Genomic DNA, 11741 nt, shown 5'->3' with positions numbered 1-11741 from the left:
CCCGCGGGCACACCAAGCACAGGACCCGGCGAGGACAGCAAGCACAGCGCCCAGCGGGGACAGCGGCCGCGGGCACACGGGCGGCACGGCCCCAGAGCGGCTCCCGCTGCCCGGAAGCGGCGCTGCCGCGCGGAGAGGTTCCCATTGGCCCGTTCCCGTCACGCCGTCCCGCCCCCTCGGCGCGGCGCGGACAGCCATTGGCTGCGGGCGGTGCCAGTCGGCGAGGGCGAGCTCCGCCGGTGCCCGCGCTGCGCTCCCGCGCGGCGCGCGCTCTGCCGGCTGGTGCGGCTGCGGGCGGAGCAGGGATGCGCCCCGGCTGCGGGAGCGCGGCGCGGAGCGGCGGCAGCAGCCCAGGTGGCCGAGGGCGGCGAGCGCGGCCGGTAAGGTCCGGCGGGGGATGCCCGTCCTCGTGCGCATCCCTTGAGCACGGTGCCGAAGGGGCGGCCGGCAGCGCCGGGCAGCGGTGCCGGCACGGGCGGAGCGGCGAACGGGCGGGATGCCGGGATGCCGGGGGCGGCCGGCGGCGCTGGGCCGCGGCGGGCAGGGGTCGCGGGCGGGCGCGGTCCCCCACCGCCCCTCGCCGTGCCTTTCGGGCGCGGTGGTCCCCGGGCGGGACCGGCAGTGCGGTGGGAACTTCGTCTGCCCCCGCCCGGCTGGCGGCGGCCGGCGGTGCCTGCGGGCGCCGCGGCGGGGGGCGACATCAGCTCTCCGGTAGGGGCTGCGGCGCTGCCCCTCGCTCCGCCGCCTCGGGAGGGCCGCCGAGCGGTGCCGCCGAACGGTGGCCCCGGCGTTGCCGGCGGGGGTGCTGGCTGGAAAGGCGGCGTGGCGGGTCCCGGCGGCGGCGCTGCCCCGGGCGCGGCTGTGCCCCCTCGGTAGCGGCGGCCGCGGACGCGCCCCGGGCCCGCGCTGGGGGCGCTGAGCGCGGCCCCGCTGCTCCCGGGGCGGAGGGCTGAACTTCACCCTGCGAGGGAGGATTCTGCTCGAAGGGATCCCGGACGCCCGGCGGGGAGAGTCACACAGGCGAAGGCGGCAGCGGTGGTGATGTGGCCGCAGACTGGATCTTAAAGTTGTTAACACAGTTAGCTCAAAGAAAAGTTATTTTAAAGTAAGCGTATCGGTGACGGCTGATACATGACCACTGGCTATTGAGACGGAGGAATTAGAAAGAGGAAATCCCGTTTATCCCTATGCACTCCTTTCCATTGTTCTTCAACCTACTGTACTTCTAGTGATAAAGGCAATATTGGAAGGCTTTGAAGTGTTGTCTAATCTTGTTAATTTAGATAAAACAGCCTTTAGATGTTCTGTAGAGATGTCGTTGTAAACATTAAGTATCTTGATTATATAACATTTCAAGGAATCTGCCAGGATGTTGCCAGACTTTGTGATGAAGAACCTGATCCTCCAGTCATGGAAATAAAGAGGAGTTTTGACATTGATTCGGTAGGAAGCACATAGTATCCACAATTAACAGACCAAGGGAAATTAATTCATGTTACCTGTTGGTTATTTGGCATCTCTTGGGTTTGGGTATTTTAAACATTTAAACACTGCAGAAAATGTAAAGAGCATTTAGTTTGATTCGGGGGGTTTTTTTTTGTTCCTCTGTACCATTAAGTTTCCTTTTCTACTTTCTAGGATTGTATTGATCTCGTTCACTCTTTCTTGATAGAGTATTCTGATTAGTTAGTTATAAGGACGTGTTCAATCACGTGATGCATAACGTGTTTTCAGAAATGTTTTAAATCATGACAGATGCAAGGGTGAATAACCAGTGCAAACAGCATTGTAACACATACATGCCCTGCTTTGGGGAGCTGAAGCCCATTTCTACAGCTGTGGGGAAGGCACAAGTAAGTGTACAAGATTTGAGGTGTGGAATTTAGAGCTGACACAGGTTAAATATTGTTCCCTCCCTGCATAGTTACCCACTAAATAACATTTTTGGCAGAATGTAAATTGCTAATGAAATTTCAGTTCTTGTACATTTCTAATTCTGGATAGATCCATACAGGTTCAGCAAATGCCATATTGTCAAACCAGTTTTTCAGAAACCTGAGTTAGTTAACCTGATTCAATGTCATCAGAGTATTTTGTATTACAGTAGAGAACAATCCTCGTCCAAGTATGTCACACACAGCCACAATGCAATGTCTGAGATGCACTCAGTTTTGCTCATCTGCCTCATAACATCACCCATTCTTTCCTTATGTGCTTTTTCAGGAAAGAAAATCCCAAATTTTTGTGGTTGCTTTGTGGAAGAGAGCAGTGAAATCTTTATAGATTTCAAGCTGAAAACACTAAGCTTTCTTGCTTGTAAGTGACACCAACATTTAATCTAAAATTTTAGTTTCTGAATGGGTAAACTGAAGAACCTTCAGCACATGAGCAGACTGTATTTGTGACAGTCCTTTCAGTGGGGTTGTTCCCAAGAGAACATGCATGCAGGGGAATGTATGCCAATGTATTTGCTACATCTTTCTCTTAAATACCTTTTTTCCATGCACAATTCTGTAGAAATCTTTTGCAAAACATCAAAATATTTCAATGCAGTCATTTCAGAAGGGTGCTCGATTCAGTGTTTATTCATCTTCTTTGTCTGTAAGTAAATAATGAAACTTTTTGGAGCAGCAATCATTCCACCACTGAAGTCAATATAAGTGTATTAAGTATTTGCTTGTTAAAAAATATTAATCAGCTGTAGACTTATGAATATTAATAAGTATTATAGTTACATAATGCTCATACCTAGTTAAAAGTTAGAGAAAAATGCAGAAGTTTCAGAAATTTTTAGCTTGCTTTTCATGGTTTTCTTCTATATAAAAGAAAATTAGTCCATCTGTATGCCTCCCAACAGTAGATATCCTGAGTTTTCCTAAGCTGCTTTTGTAGTAGTAATTTTTACAGGGTAGTTTCACTATATGTCACATAATAAGAAATCTGGAACTGAAGCAGTCAGTTCTGTCATGTTCTCCACCCTGTTGCTTATTTAGTTAAATAAAGGTGGATAATAAAATATTATTGATGTAATTTGCCATGACTAGTAGGAAAATTATTTATTTTGATACAGCTAGGGAAAACAAGTGGTATGCTTTTTAGAACTAAATGTACTTCAGAAATAAGTACATATGTACATTCAGTTGAACCAATGAAGAGATGCAGAAGCTCAGAGAAAAGATGAATGATGCATGTCGTAGTTGTTTTAGATTATACAAATGGTACACTGATCTGTTTGGAAAAGCCTATGCTGTTTTTGAACTGCAGTTAAAACATGGACTCATGGCTGTTAGCTGAGTCTCTATCAAACACAGCAACTCTACATGCTGGTGTGTGGCAGCTCTGCAGAACTCCAGACACACAGAGGTATAAAATGCCTCAGCACCCAAGTGTTCCCTTTGTTGCTTACCCACAGGTCTCAGATGTTTCCAAGCAGTGACAGTATCTGCTGCTGCCTAGCAGTGCCATGGGCACAGTGACCAAGAGTGCTCTGCTTGAGCACCTCTGTGTCCTGAGAATGCCTTTCAAGGAACTTGGAAAAGATACACTTAAACAGGAGTTCAGCCCCCAGTGCTTTGAACACAGCTCCTCAACAGAGGGAGAGAGGCAAAGGTGGGCAGGTTGTTCTTGGACTGACAAGGCTGCAGATATGTTGGTGGAAGAGATCAGCTTTCCCCAGCACAACCAGGAGAAAGAAAGGATGTACAAGAGTCTTGGGCCTGTCTGCACCTATTTTAATACAGAGATGATCAAGGTGTGATAATGAATGAATTACAGGTCTCAATTACAAGACACCCCTCTACTTGTATCACTACCTAAAACATAAAATTGCCAGGTGTTGCATGTATAGTGGGGAGTGGACATTTCTTAACCCTCTTGCATTCTGATTTTTGTAGCTCTCAATTCAGACTCCCAAACTAGTGAGAATAATCCAGATATCTGCAATAGTTTTGCAATATCTGCAAAACTCTATTATTCCCTTAAGGATTAAAATGTGTAATTTAATGCTTATATAAGTGTATAATTTAATGTATCACTACAAATATTTATGAAATAAATAAATATGTATTTTTGCACTAGAAGAAGTCAGCAGATACTGGTGAGGGAGCTAATGGTGAAGGGTGCAGTGAACAAAGAAAATGCTACATAACTGAAATCTCGTGAGAATACTGTTGAGCTACATTTATTCATTTCTGTGGAGTGCATAGCATACCATTTCCCTTTGCAGGTGTTCTGTATTATCAGTAGTCTCAAAATATTGTAATTATAAAATGCCTATTTTATGTATAAACAGTTTCTGTAGAGGAAGGCAGAAAACACCCAATAGATACTGGCTTTTGCATTCAATTTTTTAAGACTACCATCTGAGTACCAGTAGGCTTTAACTATTACTGTCTTTTGAGACTTAGTTTAGTAAAAATGTGAATGACTTACATGGCTAACCTTGCTTCCCTTTGAGCAGTTCTGCAGTTCAGCCTTTTGAAGGGCTGATGTTTGTTTCTTTTGTCCCTCAGCAGGTGGCTACAGTTTCACTGAAATAGCTGATCTTGCTGTGGAACAACATCTGTGGCTTTCTGGGGTCACACTGCTTGGAGTAATGTAAATATTTCCTCCTGGGTCTGATCATTGTTTTTGTTTAAAGGTACAGCACTAATTTATTGCTTAGCATAGGAGGTTGTGTTGCAATTTATACTGAAGGACTGCTGTTACTCAAATGTGACCTCCATCTTTCACAGCTGCCAAGAAGCAGGGGTGTAACTTTAGTGGATTTTTAAGAGCTCAGTAGAAGATACTAAAGGCAACTGAAGTGCAGAACATCAGAAAAGCTCTGCTGGGTCAGATCAGGGGACCTTCAAGTCAGGGTTCAGTCTCTGACACAGACATTAAGGAATGCTGCTAGGGACTATACACAAACCTAGCTGTTTTATGAACCTGTTCTCTTGTACTCTTCTTGCATACTTGCTTGTCATATTACAGATCCTAGATATGTATCTGCTCAGTGGTTTTAGAGCCATTTGTGGACCTGCAGACCAACAACCTTTTCAAACTTGCTTTCAAGAATCTTTTTCAAACTTGCTGATGCTTTACTATCTTCACAACCTCATGTGGCAGCAAGTTCCAGAAGCTTACTACTACCTTTGTAAAAAAGCACTTAATTCTTTATAAACTGATGTTGTGCTGGCTTTGTAAAAGGTCCCTTAGTTCTATTACTAAAGGATTTAGCAAGCAGCTTTACGTTAGTTTATTTATCATCTTCATGACTTGATTGATCATATCCTGCTTCAGTCTTCTTTTCTGACTGAAGAGCCCCTCAAGTCTCTTTTTCTAAGGCAGGCACTCCATCCTTGTGGTATTTTGTTCTCTGACTAAAGCCTGTTCTTGAGATGCAGAGACCAGAAGTACTTGAGACATGGATGGACCAAGGTTGTATAAATGTGCACTGTCTTCTTCTCAGTGCCTTTCCTCATGATACCCAATATTTTGCTAGGGTTTTTCTTGCTGTTGTACATAAGGATCTGTCAATAATGACTGCTGGATTTTTTTCCTCCAGTCATTTGTCTGCTTGGTGTGTATGTGACTGAGATTATTTTTTCATGAGATGTATTAGCCTACATATATCTATACTGAAACTCATTTGTCATCTTTTTGTCCACTCTGAGTCCTGCACAGTGCTTCTGGAGCTCTTTGCCACCATGGTGGCATTAGTTCTGTGCACAAAGACAACTTCTTTTGTTTGTCTCCATTTTGCTAACAGTATCATACCGTAGGAGTTTTTTTGCATGTATGTCTGTGAGGAATAAAAGTGCCATGGCATATCAGACAAGAGTGTTCATAGATTTAAAATTAATTTGACTGTAACACAGGCTTTGGTTTTTTGTTGGGTTTTTGGGTTTTTGTTTTTGTTTTTTTTTTTGCACCTCAGTAAACTCAGACAGGTTAATGCAGTGTCCAGAAATCCAGACCACATAAAACAGAAAGAAAACTTTAAAAAATGCCATTCCTAGCACTTATTCCAGCTGCAATGAAAGGGGAAGTGAGAATGGTGGTATATGGTATTTGATCCATGTTGATTGCTGTTAAAATTATTTTCAATTAAAACCAAAGAAGCTTTTAAAAATATTGGAGTGCAAAGTGATATTTACTCAAATACCTTTAATGCTTCCCTAGCCTCTCTATGGATTCAATACACAACAGTGTTAACTCCAATGCTGTCTAATTAATCACCTTTCATTTGTGAACTACATTTAATAGTAAGATGAAAATAATAACTAAAGCTTTTCTTTCCTCCCTCCCAGTTGTATTAGAGGTTAGGCTGGAAGCCCGCCATAAGAAAGGATCTCTTCATGTTCCTTGCTCAAAGCCAGGCCAGTCATTTGACACTCAAAGCATGTCACTTGGAAAAGCTGATGCACTGCCAACAGCACTGAGAGTGAGGTTTAAAGAAACATCAGAAATGTATTATTAGTGTGCTGTGTTACTACTTAGTGTTACATAGTAATAAATGTGGTTTCACAGCAGGGTAAGTAACTCCAGCAGCCCTTCTGTGATGATCCTATTCTCCCTTCTCCCAGTCACAGTAACACCATCCTCCCCAACCCTTTGGAGAACTACTTCAGCACATAAGTCTGGCAGAAGATCACTCCTCTGCCCTGGCCACTGACTTAAAAAGCCAAAACAAAACAGAAACCCATTTCTGCCAGCTTGAATCTGCTTCACAGAGGACCTTATGAAGGCTGTGCAAGGGAGGACATAGAACTATGAAGGTAAATGCAAAAGGAGAGCAAGATGGTTGAACAGCAGCAGTTAATAATATGTGCTTGTCAAACCCCAGTCTGAAGTGCTGTTCTGTTTCTTGATTTATTGTTGTTCGAGTACTTGGCAGAAGTACAGGACTATTTTAGTAGGCAGCCTATTGCTTTGTTAATTTAAATATTTAGCTTAAAGAATTACATTTTACTTCCTTTGAAGAAAGGCCCCAGCTGCTCTACTACCAATTTATGAGGTCATATGCTGTGTAAATCTGGTTGTCTAAAAGACTGTTACCAACTGTAGTTGACTGCAGCAAAAGGATTCTTCTTTCATCTTGTTTTGCTCTGTAATACAGTTCATCAGAACAGCTTTTTCAAAGTAGCAGGTATTTAAGTACATAACAAATGTATTTCTACTACTTGATTTTTGTCATGGGTGGTATAAAGTTTTATTCCTGATCTATTAAATGGGTGCTGTTTGCTGGAATCTGTAGCAACCAAAACAAGGCGGTTTGCCAAAGAAAAAGGGTTTGGTGTATTCCATTTGCTTGGTGTACTTGAAACCCACCCAGTGCTACTTCATGACAACCATGTCCATGTGCACAAGTAGCTGCAAAGTCAAAACTGCTTTCTGTTGGCTGATGCAGCTCAAAATTAGTTTAGTGAGCTCATGGTAGCCTGCAAGGATGTCAGGGATGGACATGAACACTGTCAGCCTGCAGAGTCTTTTTCCCCAGTACTTACAGGCCACAGAGGTGATAATTGCTGAATCTGTGCTGAATACATTTGGCAGCAGTGATAGAGCAGTGCCAAATGTGCTGCTTATCTGCCTTAAGCAGACTATCATTGTAAAAAGTGGAACTTGTGTTCCATTGTTCAATTGTGACAATATCTTCTTGTGTTAAGATGTGTGCATTTATCTAACATTTTTATAAGATATTTCAGAATCATCAGCCAAATTTTACTATAGTCTTCTGTACAAAAAAATACTCAGCTGTAGGTACAATGGTACATGTAAGTTAAGCCACACCATTGTGGGCATCCAAAAAATATTCTACTAAGTTAATTTCTTTCATATGTATACTTTTTTATAAGGTCTGTTAGGCAGCTAGTAAGAGTGACATTAGTACAGTGTACTATGAAAATCTATTCTATTAATGTTTACCTAAAGCTTTCAGCATTTGCAATATTTTTCCATGTAGAAAAATAATACATTTAACTTGGATTTCAGACTTCATAGTAAAGCAAATGGTTTTTCTTTCTGCCAAGCTTTTGAGTATGCTAGATTTTTGTTACAAGGCCACAGAAAATGCACCTAAGTGCAAATATAATCATAAACCAAATTCTGTTGTATGTAGTTTATACTGTATTTGCTTAAAATAAGCTAGGCAGTAACAAAGCACTGCTAAAAGTTGGCAGTGCTTTGTTACTGCCTAGCTTATTTTAAGATTCAAATATATGAGGTTTTCATCACAATAATTAAACTTCAAATGAAAGTTTCTCACCAAGTTAGTGGCAGCTAGGTCATGTGGAGTCTGATGTCTCTACTTGTTTGGGATTCACCTCCACCCAATCAGTTTGTTAAAGATCACATTACTTCTGCTCTGAAATACTTTTACACAAATATTTTGCTGTGTTGCAGCTAAGGTGAAAAAATGTTTTGTAAACCCTGAAGAGACTGGCCTCCTTGCTGGTGATTTTCATGTGCAGATTTCAGATTACTGTACAAAGTCAAACATTCCCATTGATTAACCAGGCATTGAACTGGGCCAGAAAAGTCTGGAATAGAATTTGAGCATCTAGTTTGGATCATAATAAACATTTCACATGGAAGATATACTGCTACTGAGGAAAAAAGTTTTATTCTATCTAGTTCATTAAATTAGAAGTCAATGGGAGCAGTATTGAACATAGTATGTCCTAATTACAAGTGAGGAGGAGATACTGAATACCATTTTATTGGTATCTTATTCTGAATATTTCTTAGGAAAAAATAATAATTTTGTTTTTGCTCATGTGTGCATGAACATAGAGGCATCAAACAAAATATTAGTTAAACTAAGAACTAATTTGTAGAAGTTTATTCATTTGTAATAGGGAAATTAAATAAATTAAATACTTCTGTTATTGCTGCTGATCCCAAACATAAATAGACTCAATTCTGTTGAGAAGTTCCAAAACAAGATGTTTACTGTGAATTGTTTTTTTAGAGAAGAAACAGCAATTCTTTGTCTTTAAGATTGGGTATTGATACCAGGTGAAGTCCCCTGCAAACTGATTTTGGTACTGCAGCTCACATTCTAAAATGGCTCTTTATCATCTGATACAATGAGAGTTTTAATCTTATGAACTATCATGACAAAAGTAGGTAGCAGAAGAATTTAGAAGTAAAAGCAGAAAAGCTCACCTGCAGGTTTTGGGAGAGGAAAGTCATGCATCAGCTGTCCACTTGCAGACTTCTTTTTAATTTCAGTTTTCTGAAACAAAATTCAGTAATTCTTTTAAGAATGTAAAACATAAAATGACACTGCAAAACAGCTCAATGAAAATTCACAGAAAATAACTGAGTCAAAAGTAATAGGCTTTCCTCTGAAGGTGTTACACTTGTACTGGGTATCAGGCTATGCATCAAGTCATAGTAAAATGTGTAAATGAATGTGGATGATGCAGCAGAAGTGGTCCATCATACCACAAGCAGTCACAGTTGGCTTCTGCTAGATTTTGCCTTGCAAGGACTTATGAGAACCAAGACAGCCCACCTGGAGATGGAAAACTTCCCTGAGCCTCTGCCTGCTGCTGCATTTCGCCAGTGGCTTTTGACTGAGGCTCTGACTGTTGCTGGCTGGGTCATTGCAGATCACTCTGGCTGGCTGTCCTGGGATCACAGGTCCCCTCAGAGGCATGCACCAAGGCACAGGAGTTTGAGCCTTGGCCAGATTTTATATCATTTTAAATGACACATTACTATATTAACCCCAAAGTCTGGGGAAGTCATATATCAGGTAAGGTATCCCAGATGAGGTCACCTGGAAATCATCTCCTTCATAATTTGAAAATGGTGAGAAAGGAAAATTTCTTTATAACCCCTAAAACTAAGCAACCTACAAGTGTTAATCAATCTTGTCTTTTGTAAACCATGTCCCTGTTTTCTGAGCAGCCACTCAGCCAAGTTACTGCATGCTTTCCTTTTGCTGCTAGAGATCAGGTTGAGGTGATTGCTCTGTGGAGAGACTTCTGGCATGAGCAAACAAAGTCAGTTACATCTGAGCAATTCCTATGCACTTTGTGCAGTTGTCAGTGAAATGAAGACTCAGACCTGTTGTAATTTTTGTGTAAGACCTTTTGGGCTCAGGTGGTTTTGACTGCATGTGACCTGATATTTCAGAACTATTCAGAATTACTGTTAATGCAGTCCTTGCTATCAAGATACCAGTAAAGGTTCCGTATGTTTTTTCCAACTTTTATAGATTTACCCAAACTTTTTTAAAATTAAGGGGATTTTCCCACCTTTCAAACTATCATTTTTATGTTATTATCATATTTATGTTAAAATTATCAATTTTTATGTTATTGGGTCAAGTTTCCACTTACACCAACATGCAGTTGTTTACAAGTAATTTTTAGTTGTGGTTTTAACAACATGACTTCAAGCAGCTGTATTAAAAATACTGATTTTACATTTTAGAAAATGTTTTGTCTCTTATAGAAAAAGCATGTGTGTCAGGTAGAACAAAGCAATTACCATCCTGTATGTTGAAACATCCTCTCAATAAAAACTATGATTATTAATACCAGAAATCAGTTTTGGTATCAGTTATAATACAAATGCTTTTAGTAAAGAAACAGTCTTTGAGACTGAGGTATGAAGATTAAGAAGATGTTAAGAAGATTGCACACAGTGCAGCACACACATGGTGTCAGGTTTGGCTCCTGGATTCCCTGCTGCTCTGACCACCACGGCAGACTTGCTCAGGCCAGAGATAATCAAAGGAGCAGTCCTGGCTGGATGTGGTAGATCTGTTTCAGTCACATTATGCACATGGCATGGCCAGAACTGACTGGTCCCAGCCACTGGAGAGCAGCTGGGAGAGTGGGATGAGATCTGCTGGGTTGGGAAGTATTTTTAGGTGCAGGGACATACATGGGTACCTGGTGGCACTTGTACTTGCCTGGGTGGGTGCAGTTCAAGGACATACAGCTGGGTCCCCCGGCTGAGCCTTTGCTAGTGGCACCACAGTTGTATGAGAACACTACAGACTCAAGTGGCTGTTAACTGGTTTTGTGACAGCCTACTCCTCTTGCAGAATCTCACACACTCAAGAGTGTGGCCTAGCAGTTCCAAAGTGACAGTAAAAATACTGGTCAGAAGTTTAGTTTCAACATTTCTCAGTTCAAAAATAATCTTAATATGCTGTATATGTATTTATGCATTCCTACATTGTTAATCTGTTATCTTGTGTACTACCTCAGAATTCTCTAATTGCTTCCATTTTGTACATGTTGTTCTTACGTGCCAGGATTTCATAACTCACTGGATGACATTTTTGCCTGATTTGTCAAGAAGGGCATGGTACTAATAACAGTATCTCTTCTTAGTTATCTGATAGACTATTTTAATGGAGGAAAATAAAGCAATTTGTTTGACTTTCATATATTTTCATTGTTGAAAAATAAAACGTTGATCTTTCGAAGATGATGACCGCATCTTTCATATGTTGTTTCAATCTTCCATAAAGATTGTTGTCATCTTAGTTTCTTTTACTATACAGTAGCTAGGTAAGAATGTTAATGTTAGATGTATAAATACCAGGTTATCTCATAGTATATTAAGATTTTTTAGTTGTTTTCTCTTTTAGAAGACAAAGACTTATAGTATCTTAGCAGTTCTAATAGGTGATAATATGAAAGAAAACTAAAAGAGCCATGGAGATGACGTGGCATTTAGAAAATAATGAAACCCATATTGGTTGAATTGAGGACTTAAACCTGGAAGAC

At 41.4% G+C, this 11741-nt stretch overlaps 1 protein-coding gene across 5 annotated transcripts in view; it reads left to right on the top strand.

Annotated features, from left to right (window-relative positions):
- Nucleotides 1-200: 200 nt before the first annotated feature.
- Nucleotides 201-11741, top strand: part of B3GALT1 (beta-1,3-galactosyltransferase 1) — a 174324-nt gene continuing 162783 nt past the window's right edge. For 4 of the 5 annotated variants that reach the window (XM_071434982.1, XM_071434979.1, XM_071434981.1 and 1 more), the window contains exon 1: nt 201-380. The gene's annotated coding sequence lies outside the window, so the exon portion shown is untranslated. The remainder of the gene's footprint in view (nt 381-11741) is intronic. The other variant, XM_071434978.1, reaches the window with a different exon arrangement.

This window comes from Agelaius tricolor, unplaced genomic scaffold (genome assembly GCF_023055355.1).
Source record: "Agelaius tricolor isolate 1412-34295 unplaced genomic scaffold, bAgeTri1.0.p SCAF_10, whole genome shotgun sequence".
NCBI lineage: Eukaryota > Metazoa > Chordata > Aves > Passeriformes > Icteridae > Agelaius > Agelaius tricolor.
Note: the sequence above shows the minus strand (reverse complement) of the source record. Positions and strands in the feature narration are given on the sequence as shown.